Source organism: Scyliorhinus torazame, chromosome 10, assembly GCF_047496885.1.
Source record: "Scyliorhinus torazame isolate Kashiwa2021f chromosome 10, sScyTor2.1, whole genome shotgun sequence".
NCBI lineage: Eukaryota > Metazoa > Chordata > Chondrichthyes > Carcharhiniformes > Scyliorhinidae > Scyliorhinus > Scyliorhinus torazame.
Window position 1 is genome coordinate 245,221,301 of NC_092716.1, and position 14,006 is coordinate 245,235,306.

Here is a 14,006-nt window from a genome sequence, read left to right on the forward strand (position 1 = left end):
GAAACACTTAAGCCCTCACTTCCTCCATATCCCCGTAACCCAATAACCCCTCCTAACCTTTTTTGGTCACTAAGGGCAATTTATCGTGGCCAATCCACCTAACCTGTGATGCACGATCAATTGCACAAAGACTAAAGTTGGGTACAACTGTGGCTTTATTACAGTCAGATGCGTGGCCTCCTGCTGCAGCTGGCGAAATGGCATATTTATACAGTTCTCCATGGGCGGAGCCAGCCGGCAGGTGCTACCGGCGAACCTGTAGTGTAGATCCTACCTTACATCCCCTAATACAGTGGTTCACCACAACCTGCACGTCTTTGGACTGTAGGAGAAAACCGGAGCACCCAGAGGAAAGCCACAGACACAGGGAGAGTGTGCAGCCTCTGCACAGACAGTGACCCAGCAGGGAATCGAACCTGGGACCCTGGCGCTGTGAAGCCACAGTGCTAATCACTTGTGCTACCATGCTGCACCTGTGGAGAATGAGACAAAGTTAACATCAAAGTGCTTTTCTCACGCCAAATCCCCATTTAATTAATTGGTAGTCTCTCCCAACCCAATGAGGTATTTTTTCAACCTCTCCCATTTTCTTGATGTACCTCACAGAACCCATTTCCACCGAATGTCCCATTCCCTCCAGGCAGATTCCTTCCACGTTCCACTGAATATTATTCCCCCAAATCCCCTGAAGTACTTTTCCAAATACCTGCTAAGCCACATTTCCCTAACCGCCTCCAAGTGAAGACATTTTTCTATTTCTTCCCTGCCATTCCCATCCCTAGTCCCTACTTCCCTCCCATCTTACCCCCCTCACTCTCCCCCTTCCTCCTCCTCTGCCATCTAAATCGGTCTGATGTGAAGGCCCAGCCTTGATTACCAATTGCAAATCTGCTCAGATTGACGAGCGATTTTAAAGAAATGGTGGCAATAATACATTGCCCATTGGAATGATGAAGAAAATCAACTGACATTAGTTTCTCAGTTGTATCACATATTTGCAGGATATTTTATGACACCTGTCAAAGTAGCATAACCCAGTCAGCTCTGTGAATCTTTCTTTAATAATAATCTTTATTGTCACAAGTAGGCTTACATTAACACTGCAATTAAGTTACTGTGAAAAGCCCCTAGTCGCCACATTCCGGCGCCTGTTCGGGTACACAGAGGGAGAATTCAGAATGTCCAAGTTACCTAACAGCACGTCTTTCGGGACATGTGGGAGGAAACTGGAGCACCTGGAGGAAACCCCCGTAGACACAGGGAGAATGCGCAGACTCCACACAGATAGCGACCCAAGCCGGGAATTGAACCCGGGACCCTGGCGTTGTGAAGTAGCAGTGCTAACCACTGTGCCGCCCATTACATACCTCCTACCTGGGTCTGCTAATATATTAACCACAGAAAAATCCGTCTTATCAACACAGCAGCACCCCACACCTTACAATCAAAACCTGAGGGATGTACCTGTCCCAACCAACCCTTACGCAACCTTATTTGACCCTTGATTTTCAAATGAGTCTCCTATAGAAAAAGAACACCCACCTTCGATAAGATATTTCATTTACTCTATGACTATAATACTGCTGAAAGATGAGGATTTGACCTCTCATTGACAACAAACACTATGTAAACCAATACAAATCTGGAGTAAGGATCCAACAAGTCCATATGAAGCAAAGCCGGTAGCCTAAAAAAAACTTTCTTTAGGCAGGAGCATCCACAATATCAGGGCATGTGGAAGTGTTTCAAAACCAATTAAATAAATTTGAAGTGCAGTCACTGTTATAACCGAGGGAAATGTGGCCATCAGTTTACACAGCAGCATTGCACAGGTAATGAGATGAATGTTAAATTAAACTTTTTCCATGATGTTGAATGAGGAATCAATGGCTTGTGCAGGACACCTAATTCTTTAAGTAGTACAAGGATCTCCTTTATGTCCACATAACGACGTCAGGTAGGACCTTTGTTTAACATCTCATCTTGACAATGTAGAACTCCCTCAATATTGCATTGAAGTATCAACCAAGATTAGGTGCTCAAGAAATTGAGTTGAGAGGGTGGGGAAGGATGGGTGCGGGGTGTGGGGATTTTGAACATATGATCTTCTAATTCATTGATATAAGTACTATCACTTGTTGTGCCGCCTAAATAAATGTGTGAATGTATGGAAGCCAATATTCTTTCTCAACCACTTGATGCAAATTGAAGAAATACCAATCAGCAACTGTGCCAAGCGCTAGTGGATCCCATCGAGATCCTATCATTTGTGGTATAGTAGCTGGATAATTGAATCAGCATGTCTGTGTTAGTTCTCTGGCAGAGTAATCCAAAATTAATCTCAACTGTCCTGTAACTTCCTCTGCTTCTAATATTTAGACAATATTCAACCTAAAGATGCAACAATCTCCACCTCAATTATTCCCCGTGGAAAAGTATTCTTTGTTCTTATAACACAGTGCAATGTGGTTCACAAGTGCCGATTTTCAATTGACAACCACTTCTCACGAGTTGAGGTGGAGACATTTAAAAAGAAATTCATGGAATGTAGGCATCGCTGTGTCGTCTTTTATAATTTTTCCTACTTCAAGACTGTGAAGAAAACAACTTTACAACTCTGTTTTGAAATAAATAACTTTGTCTTTATTGACCAAAGTCTGCATGCAGATGGCTACAGGTTAGAGAGAGAGAGAGCTGTTAAGGTAAACCTGCTCATTCTTTCTCAAGCTCGCAAAGACATGGAGAAAACGTTCAATATTTATACAAAAGCTGTATCATTTTACAAAAACAGACCTTGTTCAAAAATGTCAATACAGTCATAACTTCTGATCAAACATGTTGTCATGGAAAGACCCTGACTCGGCTTATTTGCAGTATTTTGTCTTTAGAGGGTTTAAGACGTGGTCCTATTTTGTTTTTACCTCTGCCCTCATGATGCCTTGACGCAGATGGACCTAGGTCATGAGGAGGTTGTCTTATTAGGACATTCCTAGATCGTTGCTTTGTTATCAGGTTTTAATAAGGTCAGGCACTATTTTCCCTCTTCTGGCCTTGTATGATACAATTATGTGGATTCTTAGCTTTGTCTAGTTTGTCAGGGTCTGATCTTGGCACTTAGCAGACACAGCTGTCTCACACTTGGTTACATAAATTGGCTATTTTTCCCATCATGCTATTGCTGAGTTTGTACACTTTCACAGCTGGCCAGGCTAACATTTATTTCCCATCCCTAGGTTTGCCTTATCCACCATAAATGTATCATAATTTCAAACAAAGTCTATATAGGTTCTGAAGGTTAAGATGGAAAATGGTGATTCATAATGGTCCTCATGGCTATGCAATTAATGAATGCAATCACTGAAATACTAAAAGTTATTAATATGTTACTAATGTGATTATATTGGAAGATAACCAATAGTTGTATTTTCAGTGGTGAATCACACAAGTGAGAAGAAAATGTAAAAGATTGCAGGACTGGGCCAGGCAAATAGTTAATCATTTTCAAGTGTCCATTTAATGATGGTAACTATTGATTTTCATAATAAAAGCAAAATGAATCATTGAATGCAATTGGTTCCAACCTAACATGAACCTATGAGTACAACTTCCATCATGGCAGCTGTGGCAATTTAAATTAAATTAATTGATAAAACTTGAATAAAACGCTGCTTTCAGCAATGATTATCATGGAACTAACTTGTGGAGGAAACGCTGGACTAATAATCCAGAGGTCCAGACTAATGCCCTGGTGACAGGGATCTGGTGGAATTTAAATTCAATTAATAAATCTGGAATTGAAAGCTAGTCACAGTAATGGTAACCATGCAACTATCATTTTTTTTAATCAACCTTTATATTAGCTTTTTCAATTTTTTAAAACATAATTTAAATTGCATACATTTAAAAAAATAAAAATTTAGAGTACCCAATTGTTTTTTCCAATTAAGGGGCAATTTAGTATGGCCAATCCACCTAAGTTGCACATCTTTGGGTTGTGGGGGTGAAACCCACGCAGACACGGGGAGAACGTGCAAACTCCACACGGACAGTGACCCAGGGCCGGGATTTGAACCCGGGCCCTCAGCGCCGTAGGCAGCAATGATAACCACTGTGCCACCGTGCTGCCCACATTGCATACATTTAACTAACATTTAACAATCCCTCCCTCAACTGGAAAACAATTAATCAACTAACTACCGCCCTCCTCAGCTGCTGACTGAGGCTAATTCCTTAAAGTGAGATATGAATGGATACCATCTCTTGTGAAACCACTCCTCGTTCCCTCTTCAGCTAAATGTAACCTTCTCTAGGTTTACAAACTCCATTAAATCTCCCAACCATACTGATGCACAGGTGAAGCAACTGACCTCCAACCCAATAGGAAGCGCCTCTCCGCCACTAGCGAGGCAACAGCCTCTGCTCCTGCCCCTGTCTGGAGCTTCAGAAAGTACGACACCCCGAATAATGACCCGAGGGGACTGGGTCTAGGTCCAACTGTATCACTGTCAACATGGTGCTAAGGAAGGTGCTCCAGAACCTCCTCAGTTTTAGGCACGATCAAAATATGTGTACATGATTGGTCGGCCCCCTCCTGCACCTTTCACAAATGTTCTCAACCCCTTCGAACAGGTGACTCATTCTCAACCTCGTCAAATGTGTTCTGTGAACTACCTTCAAATGTATTAGTGCCAACCTCACGCAGGAGGTCGATGCATTTACCCTCCCTAAAATTTCGCACCACAGTCCTTCCTCCAATGTCTAACCCAACTCCTCTTCCCATTTGGCCATCACTCTATCCAGGGATTCTGATCCTGTTTCCATAATTTTACCATTCAACTATCATTGATTGTTGTAAAAAGCTATTTGCTTTACTAGATGTTATAAACCTACAGGAGGCCCAGGGATCTGCAACATCGGAGTTCCTGAGGCCTCACCTGAATATGATCTACCCAGATGAGGGGGCAGGATAACCCCTCTGTTCAAAGGATTGCTGGGATATAAAGGCCCCTGCCCAGATGAGAGAGACCTTTGGGTAGTAGGAGAAGTGTATAGTAACCTGAATAAAACTAATTTCTTTTGCTACAGACATCGCTTCCGCGTGGTCGCGTGCCTGAGACTTTACACCAATGTCCTTAGGGAAGGAAATCTCCTTTCCTTGCCTATGTGACTCCAGACCTACAGCAATATGATTGATTCTTAACTGCCCTCTGAAATGGGCCTAGTAGATCCACTCAGTTACCTCAAACTGCTGCAGAAAAGTTGAAGAATAAAACTGGATGAAACTCGGCACCACCCGGCACCAGTAACGACAACGGCACAGACTGCCCAGTCAATCGTACAAAGGTCTCTGCACTAACCACTTATGCTGAAATTGGGAGAGCTGTGCTACAGCCTCAAGCAGCAATATGACACAGACATACTCATTGAAACATATTTTACAGCTAATTTCCCAGACTCCCTCATCACCAGCCATGTATTTAAGGTCCCACTAGCAGGGAAAACTCACCAGCGATGGCAGCGCATGATTCACAGTCAGGGGGTAGTGGTAGAGATTCCTCAATATTGAACATGCGCATCATGAAGCCTCACGCCTTCATGTCAAACATGAGAAAGGAAATTGCCTGCTGATTATCACCCACTACCCTCTCTTAGCTGATGAATTGGTGCTCTTCCAGGTTGAGCACAATAAGAAGTCTTACAACACCAGGTTAAAGTCCAACAGGTTTGTTTCAAATCACTAGCTTTCAGAGCACTGCTCCTTCCTCAGGTGAATGAAGAGGTAGGTTCCAGAAACATATATATAGACAAAGTCAAAGATGCAAGATGATATTTTGAATGGGAGTCTTTGCAGGTAATTAAGTCTTTACAGGATCAGTAAGGGAGGCAGAGAGCAGGTCACGCCCCCCCCCCCCCAAACATTGACATCACGTGCTTTGGGCGCGATTGCGATTCCTCCATTTTGGCAGCAGCAAACAAGGTAAGAGAAAATGGTGGGTCGCGAAGGTCAGCCGGCGTGGGTCGCGAACGTCGGCCGGCGTGGGTCGCGAAGGTAAGCCGGTGTGGGTCGTGAAAGTCGGCCAGCGAGGGCTGCGAAGACCGGCTGGGTTGGGTCCCGAAGGTTGGCCAGTTGGCAAAAATGGGTCCCTGGAAAAAAAGTTTGAAAAACACTGAAGTAAATAAATCCTTAAGGTAAGCCTACAGCATTTTGGAATGGACAAACCATCACACATTGCTTGGTTAGAAATATTCCAAATGCGGTAGCGGAGCAAAAGGGATCCAAGCGTATGATACGCAAATGATAAAACATAGTGGTGAAAGTCAAAATTGCAAGTCAAGCAGTGTGATTTATTTCTAGTGCTTCAGACTTGAATAGTGGCAATGTAACATTAGGTTTTATGTGGCAACTCTTAGTTACAACACTTGGAGTATTGTGGAGTTCTCGTCTCCACATTATAAAAAGGATTTGGCTGAATTGGTAAAGATGCAAAACAGATTTGCAAGGATTACACCAGAACTGAGAGGTTATATCTGTCAGGAAAGATTAAACAGGCTCTACAAAAGAGTGGGTGTTCTCTTTCAAACCCATTTAAAGAAAGGTCCTTGATCTCCAATGTTAACTCTTTTTCTATCTCCACAGATACTGTAAGACCAAAGTCTTCACCATCCACAGTATTTTACTTTTGTTTTGATATACTGGCAGGGTTAGATGAAGAGGAACAGGGAGCTTGTGTGGAGCAAAAATGCCAGCACACCCCAGCTGGACTTAATGGGCTTTTCCTGTATAGACTTGATATATTTTCCTTTTTAAATTTCTGTTCCAGATTTCAGCATCTGCAGTGTTTCTGCTTCTGCAGTGTTTCTGATTATGTTCAGAGAGACAGTATAAATGTGCCTTCCCTTTGATGTTTGAATGTTAGGCCCATCGTTGAGCATTTTAGAGGCATAGAGTCATATTTTACCGGAGTACGGCTGAAAAAAGACACTTTGTCAAAAGTCATTGTCTCATCACAACACTCCTTGCAGTCCTGATGAGTACAAGATGAAAAGATTCGACGAAACATAATCTTTCAACAACACACAAGTTCTGTACTACCAAAGGACATTTCACCTCAATAAATCGACAGAAGAAAAATGCTAAACACAATCGTTCTTGGTTCTGCCCTACAATCTCCCCTGATGGTAGCACAGTGGTTTGCACTGCTGCTTCACAGCGCCAGGGACCCGGGTTCGATTCCTGCTTGGGTCACTGTCTGTGCCGCGTCTGCACATTCTCCCAGTGTCTGCGTGGGTTTCTTCCGGGTGCTCTGGTTCCTCCCACAAGCCCCGAACGACGTGCCGTTAGGTGGGTTGGACATTCTGAATTCTCCCTCAGTGTACCCGAACAGGCGCCAGAATGTCGCGACTAAGGGCTTTTCACAGTAACTTCATTGCAGTGTTCATGTAAGCCTAATTGTGACACTAATAAAGATTCTTATTATCATTAACCGCTCAGTTCTGACAAAACCCTTGCAAATCTTCTTTTGTCCACCTTTATCAAGATTCTTTCTTATGGAGTGGAGACAGAAAATAACTCTGCATCGCCGGTTCTGGGCTTGGCGAAACAGGGGCAACCTGGTACGCAATGGACTATTTTTGTGGCCAAGTCACACCCCTCTGGTCACTTTAGTGAATAAGTGACAATCACCAGGATCCCATTGGTACGGTATTTTTAACCATGCAAGCATAAAACCACACAGGGCTCCTCCTCCAAACATTAGCTGGTTGCACCAGGATGTTGTGTTGAGCACAGACCCAGGAAGCTGTGGGCAGCAGGTAGGAGACGATTTTAAACGATGCATTTGACATTCCAAGAGCAGGTATCCAGATTTGTGTGTGTGTGAAATTTCCCTCACCCACCCACACCAGCTCCCAGGGAGGAGGTCAAAGAAACGAAAAGGGAGGTGAGGGAAGCAGGAGGCAGGCGGGACTGGTGCCGGAAATGTTGAATGACACACGCTTTCGCAGAGCAGCTAAAGAAATACCGACTGACCGCCCGCCTGTGGAAAAGAAGCCCGCGGCTTTCCGCTGACAGTTGACAGCTGAGGGGGCGGGGTCGCCCGCTCAATCTCTCGGCCGTCGATTGGTGGGACCCCGCGAGCTGGAGTCCATCTCTCTCAATGCCATTGGCGAGTCGGTACTATCAATCACCTGACGTGTTGCGAGGGGGAGGGAGCGGAGCGCGCGCGGTGACGGTTGAACGGGCGGCTAACTGCCTTGGGGGTGGGGGAGGGGGCGGTGGTGTTAGATGCCGGAATATAACGCTGCCGAGGAGATCGAGCAAAGCGCTGCCGGTGCTGAAAATGGGCAATGGAAACGTCAAGTGCCGGATATATTCAGTCGGGCCCGCTCACATCTGGGGACGGATTTACAGAGCTGCCTCCAACTGGATGACAGAGTGTCCTCCACGACAGAGTGTCTCACCTCCTGACCCCCACCCCCAAACTCACTTGCCTTGGATGAGCGCAGCTCCCAACAACACCCAAGAAGCCCCACACCAGCCAGGACAAAGCAGCCTGCTTGATTGCTCCCCCTCCCTGCACCTTGAACATACACTCCCACCACCGGCGCACAGTCCCAGCCGCCTGTACCATCGATGGGGTCCACTGCAGGTGTTGCTAACTTTTGGTCGGTTCTTAATTTGGCTCAGACACAGCAGTAAATGTTGCCCGTTGTATCTTTACTTAATTTGCTCTGTTTCTATAACCTTTGCTCTAGAGTCACCACGTATCTTTATGATAACGCCACGAGGTTCAAGTACTGATCAATAACTCTACACCAGTTAGTAAGTTTCAAATCAAAACACATTTATTCTACACAGTAAATCACTACTCATGCATAAAACTCTACTTTCTAGACTATCTCTATACTATAGGCCTATACTTAGCTTTGGAACTGGCCCACCAGGTCAGGGGAACAAATGGCCTTTCGTTCGGATTCTGAATCTGCAGGCTTCAAAGCTGGTATGGACTGGTAGCTAGGAGCGCCTATCTCGTAGCGTGCGTTGACTGGAGACTTACTTGGTTGATGTAGCAGCTAGGCAGGTCACTCTCAAGGGTTGGTTCGAGCTGCTGAGTGACCCTGCCAAGAAGGACAAATTGAACTTGGGGACTCTATTTTATAGTCCCCAGGGGCTTCATGCCCTTTTGGGCGGACCCCGTATCTGGTTCCAAGTGATTGGACTACGTTCTGATCACTTGGATCGATTTCTCCAATACTGGAGCTGTTCCCTGATCGCTGGGCGGTCCCTAAGTGGCCGTTGGCCTTTCTTTGTCTTGGCTCCTGCTGGCGCCAAGGAGTCTGGCTTGGCCTTGTTTACCTTAAATGTTTCCAATTGTACCCGGGTTCGCTCATTAATATGCAGATGGTTGTGAGCTTCAGTGCTGTCTGGGTTTCTGCAAGTTCTAATACACAGGAAACTTTGCACCGGCTTGTTTTGCCTGTGTTGACTGAATTTCCCTGTAGTCTTTGCGGGTCACCATTTTAAAGTCGTGAAGTGGCCAACCCAGGTGACTACATAGGGACTCGCCAAGGGTCCTTCGACAACACCTTTCAAACCCACAACCATTACCATCCAGGACAAGGGCAATGGCTGCATGGGACCGCCAGCTCCAACAAGTTCCCCTCCAAGTCACTCACCAGCCCGACTCGGAACTATTTTGTCGTTCACAGTCGCTGGGTCAAAATCCTGGAACACCCTCTCTAACAGCACTGTGGGTGTACCTACACCACGTGAACTGCAATGGTTCAAGAAGATGGCTCACTGCCATCTTCTCAAGGGCAATTAGGGATGGGCGACAGATGCTGGCCTGGCCCTGTGGAAAAAAAAGCAGAGCTGATGTTTCACGTGGAATACGAACCACTTCAGAATACCGACTGCTCCTCAGTGACTTAATCAGTTTTCCAGTCAGTCTGAGGGAAGAGCAAATGGCTTCAGGTCAAATTGTTTTTGTATTCTGTTGTTGATAAGGGCGTGAAGTTAGTTGCAGGCATGGACCAGAGGTGAAATAAGATTTCGGGGAACCCAATTCAAACTATATCAAGCAATGACAGGTCATTGATGGCAGGTCACCCGTAAGAGTAAAAGGTTACTAAACAAGAATATTAATTGTTAAATCTAACTTTCAGGTTATGCTGGGCCGTGTTTACAGATTATGATTAAATATAGTTCTGCTGTTCCTTTCCTTGGGTTGCCATCTTGCCGTGGTGGAGAAGCTTGATCCCAAAAACGATGCTGTTGGGAGTATTAAGCTCCTGCAGGGCCACCCATGATGTTAAGGTCGAAGGGGAGGAACTAGACAATGCACAATCCAAAATAAGTCTTCAACGGGATCAGGTGGAAGATGCTCATTTGGTATCAACAGCTGTGATGGCGGATAAAAACTGCAGCAGTAGGGAGATCCCCAAGTCGTCGAGGGTCCCTTGCCACTGGAACTGGTATTACCTTCTATCAAGGACCGTATGTTTGCTGATGTACAGTGGCATACCCACATTAAAATAAGTCCCGCAGCAGGCACTGAGAGGAAACCACCCAGACAAACCCTGCGGCGAGGGTTGATGGGGACAGGACCGTGAGGTTTGGAAACCCCTAGCTTCGGACAGGCACATAGGCGGTGGAGTTTGATTCATTTGTCTCGCTCGCGGAATAGGAACAGGACAGTGTTTGGCAGCTTTCTTCACATCTGAGTGTCCCTCTTCAGGATCGACTGCTCACCCAGCATGGGGAAAGGGCTAGAAAAGGTGCCCTAAAAATAGTCTGTTCCATCATCAACCTAGCTGGAAAAACTCATCCAACAGGCTCATCTACCTGAAGTCATAAAATTAAAGTTGAACTGAATTTCAGAACCTGGAATGTCCGAGCCCTCATTTTCATGGAATCCCTACAGTATAGAAGGAGGCCATTTGGTCCATCAGTTATGCACCAATCCTCCTAAAGAGCACTTCACCCTGGCCCCATTCCCCGGCCCCATGTCCTACCCTACCTAACCAATTTAACATGGCCAATCCACCTAACCTGCACAACTTTGGACTCGTGGACAATGAGCAAAACAGACTGGAACGGCAAACTGCCCTTGTTGCCTGTGAACTCGGGCATTTCAGCATTGATGTCGCTGCCCTGCAAGAGACCCGATGAACAGGTGAAGGGCAGCTGAGGGAAGATGGCAGTGGTTACATCTTCTGGAGAGGAAAACACCAGGATCAGCCCAGGATGCATGGAATTGGTTTCACCATTAAAAGCGAACTTGTCAAACGACTCTCGGAGCTCCCTATTGGCATCAATGAGCGTCTCATGACTCTCCATCAACAACTTGTCAAGAACCAGCAGGCAACATCCTAACCCTTGATGCCAATGATGAATCCAGAGAAGGCTTCTACTCCACCCTAGACACCATACTCTTAAATATTCCTAAGGGAAGATAAGATCATTCTCCTTGAGGACTTTAGTGGCAGGATTGGAAAGGACTTCCAAATCTGGAAAGGAACCATCGGAAAGGAAGGAGTTGGGAATTGCAATTCCAATGGGATTCTCCTGCTTGCTAAATGGGTGGAACACCAGCTTGTCATCGCTAACACACTGTTCTGCTAAAAAGACAAGTTCAAGACTTCCTAGAGACATCCACGATCAAAGCATTGGCACATGATCAACTTCGACATTGTCCACTTCTGAGAACAAAAGGATACCCTCATCACCAAAGCGATACCAGTGCAGATGACTACTGGACGGACCACCGGCTCATCCGCTCCTCTGTGTCCATCAAATTCCACTAGAAGCAGCAGAAGATGAAGAAACCGTTCAGGAAAAAGATCAATGTTGAGTGGCTTCAAGAGCCAAGCATGCTTGTGAACTTCCAACAATGTAATCTCCAAAATCTCTAAAAGTGTCCATTCTAATGGAGTGGAGGAAGACTGGAAGGAGCTGAAGACACCATCGTCTCAAGCTGTGAAAAAAACCATTGGCTACCGAGACTGGTTCAACGAGAATGACCACACTATCTAAGACCTCATCAACAAGAAGAGGAAAACTCTTAAGCGCCTGGTAAAACAATATAACCAGCAAGGCAAAGAGAAGAGCGCATCAATTAAGAAATCAAGAACGAATGGTGAACTGAGAAGGCTAAGGAGCTGCAACTCCTCTTTGACAAGAATGGGGCTTTTCAGTGCCACAAGGGTGATATATGGACCTAATACCTAACCCGGCTGTTGCTGATGGTCAGATCTATCCAATTTAGCATGGTGGTATTGCCACACAACACAATGGACTATGTCCTCAGAGTGAAGACAGGACTTCAGCTCCAGAATGACTGTCCCATTAGCACTGTTACCAGTGTCATGGAGAGATGCATCTGGAACAACTTGATGGGTGAGGCTGAAGTCAAGTAGGTTCTTCCCCCATGTTGGTTCTCTCATCATCTGCCGCAGACCTTGTCTGGCATATATGCCTTGCAGAACTGAGCTAGTAATGGTGATACCGAGCTACTCTATCTGATGGATGTTCACCCCTCCACCGAGAGCACGTTCCATGCCCTTGTTACCCTTAGTGCTTCTTCCAAGCGGTGCTCAATATGGATGACATGATACCATGTGAGTACATTGAGACGGGGAGAACTCACAGAGTCACTTCTTCCCACTCTGCTATCACTTTCGGCTGGGTGTTGCGGGGCGGGGGTGGGGGGCAGGTGGTGACGTCTGTCCTGGCAATGAGACATGACATACCCGAGGATGGTGATGGAAAAGTTGGGAACATTGGCTGTCGGTATGATTTGGTGAGGATAACAATGTCAGGCTGTTTTTTGTTTAATCTGCAGGACAGCTCTCCCAATTTTGGCTTTCATTTCCAGATGTTAGTGATGAGAACTCTGCAGAACCAACTGGGCAGTGTAGCCTTTGTTGTTTCTGGTGCCGAGATTAATGCCAGCTGGTCCATCTGCTTTTTTGGAATCATGGGATGATTTTATCATATGTATCATAGAATTTACATTGCAGAAGGAGGCCATTCGGCCCATCGAGTCTGCACCTTCTCTTGGAAAGAGCACCCCACCCAAGCCCACACCACCACCCTATCTCCACGCCTCCACTCTATCCCAGTAACCCTACCTAACCTTTTTGGACACTAAGGGCAATTTATCATGGCCAATCCACCTAACCTGCACATCTTTGGACTCTGGGAGGAAACCGGACCACCCGGAGGAAACCCACACAGAGACGGGGAGAACGTGCAGACTCCACACAGACAGTGACCCAAGCCGGGAATCGAACGTGGGACCGTAGAGCTGTGAAGCAATTGTGTTAATCACCGTGCTACCGTCTTGCCATAGAAGGAGGCCATTATGCCTGTCGTCCCTCTGTGGCTCTCAGCAAGAGCAACTTAGCTAGTCCTACTCACGTGCCTTTTCCCCTTAGTCCTGCAACTTTTTACTGTTCAGATAATGATTAATTCTCTTTTGAAAGCCACGAGTGAAACCGCCTCCATTTTTCAACTTCTCTGCAGAGGGTTTTGTACAACTGAGTGACTTGCTCGGCCATTTCAGAGGGCAGTTAAGAGTCAATCACATTGCTTTGAATTACAGCGGGTCTGGAAGTAAGGATGGCAGATTTCCATCCCTAAAGGAGATTCGTGAACCACATGAGTCTTTACAACAATCAACAATCATTTTATAGTTGTTATTACTGAGGCTAGCATTTTATCCTAGTTTTATTAATTGAATGAATTGAAATTTCTCAGCTGCCATGGTGGGATTTGTATTCATGTCTCTGGATCACTGCCCCAGTAGCATTACCGCTTTGCTTCCAATCCCATATTGTCTCCTTATGTTACTTAGGTCAAATTTAGTTTTGGAATATTCCTGTGACCATCATGCAGATGTACAATTTGTATTGAAATAGAATTAAGCAAATATAAAATATATTCAATCCCCATTTATTAAGTCATACATTTTGTCTGAATGAATTTTAAAATATTCCTATAGTAA

General features: G+C 45.4%; 1 protein-coding gene across 2 annotated transcripts in view; it reads left to right on the top strand.

Annotated features, from left to right (window-relative positions):
• Positions 1 to 7,720: 7,720 nt before the first annotated feature.
• Positions 7,721 to 14,006, top strand: part of bbox1 (butyrobetaine (gamma), 2-oxoglutarate dioxygenase (gamma-butyrobetaine hydroxylase) 1) — a 302,194-nt gene continuing 295,908 nt past the window's right edge. Inside the window, exons 1-2 of one of the 2 annotated variants that reach the window (XM_072466642.1) lie at positions 7,768 to 7,812; positions 8,755 to 8,821. The gene's annotated coding sequence lies outside the window, so the exon portion shown is untranslated. Of the gene's footprint in view, positions 7,813 to 8,754; positions 8,822 to 14,006 lie in introns of both variants that reach the window. The other variant, XM_072466641.1, reaches the window with a different exon arrangement.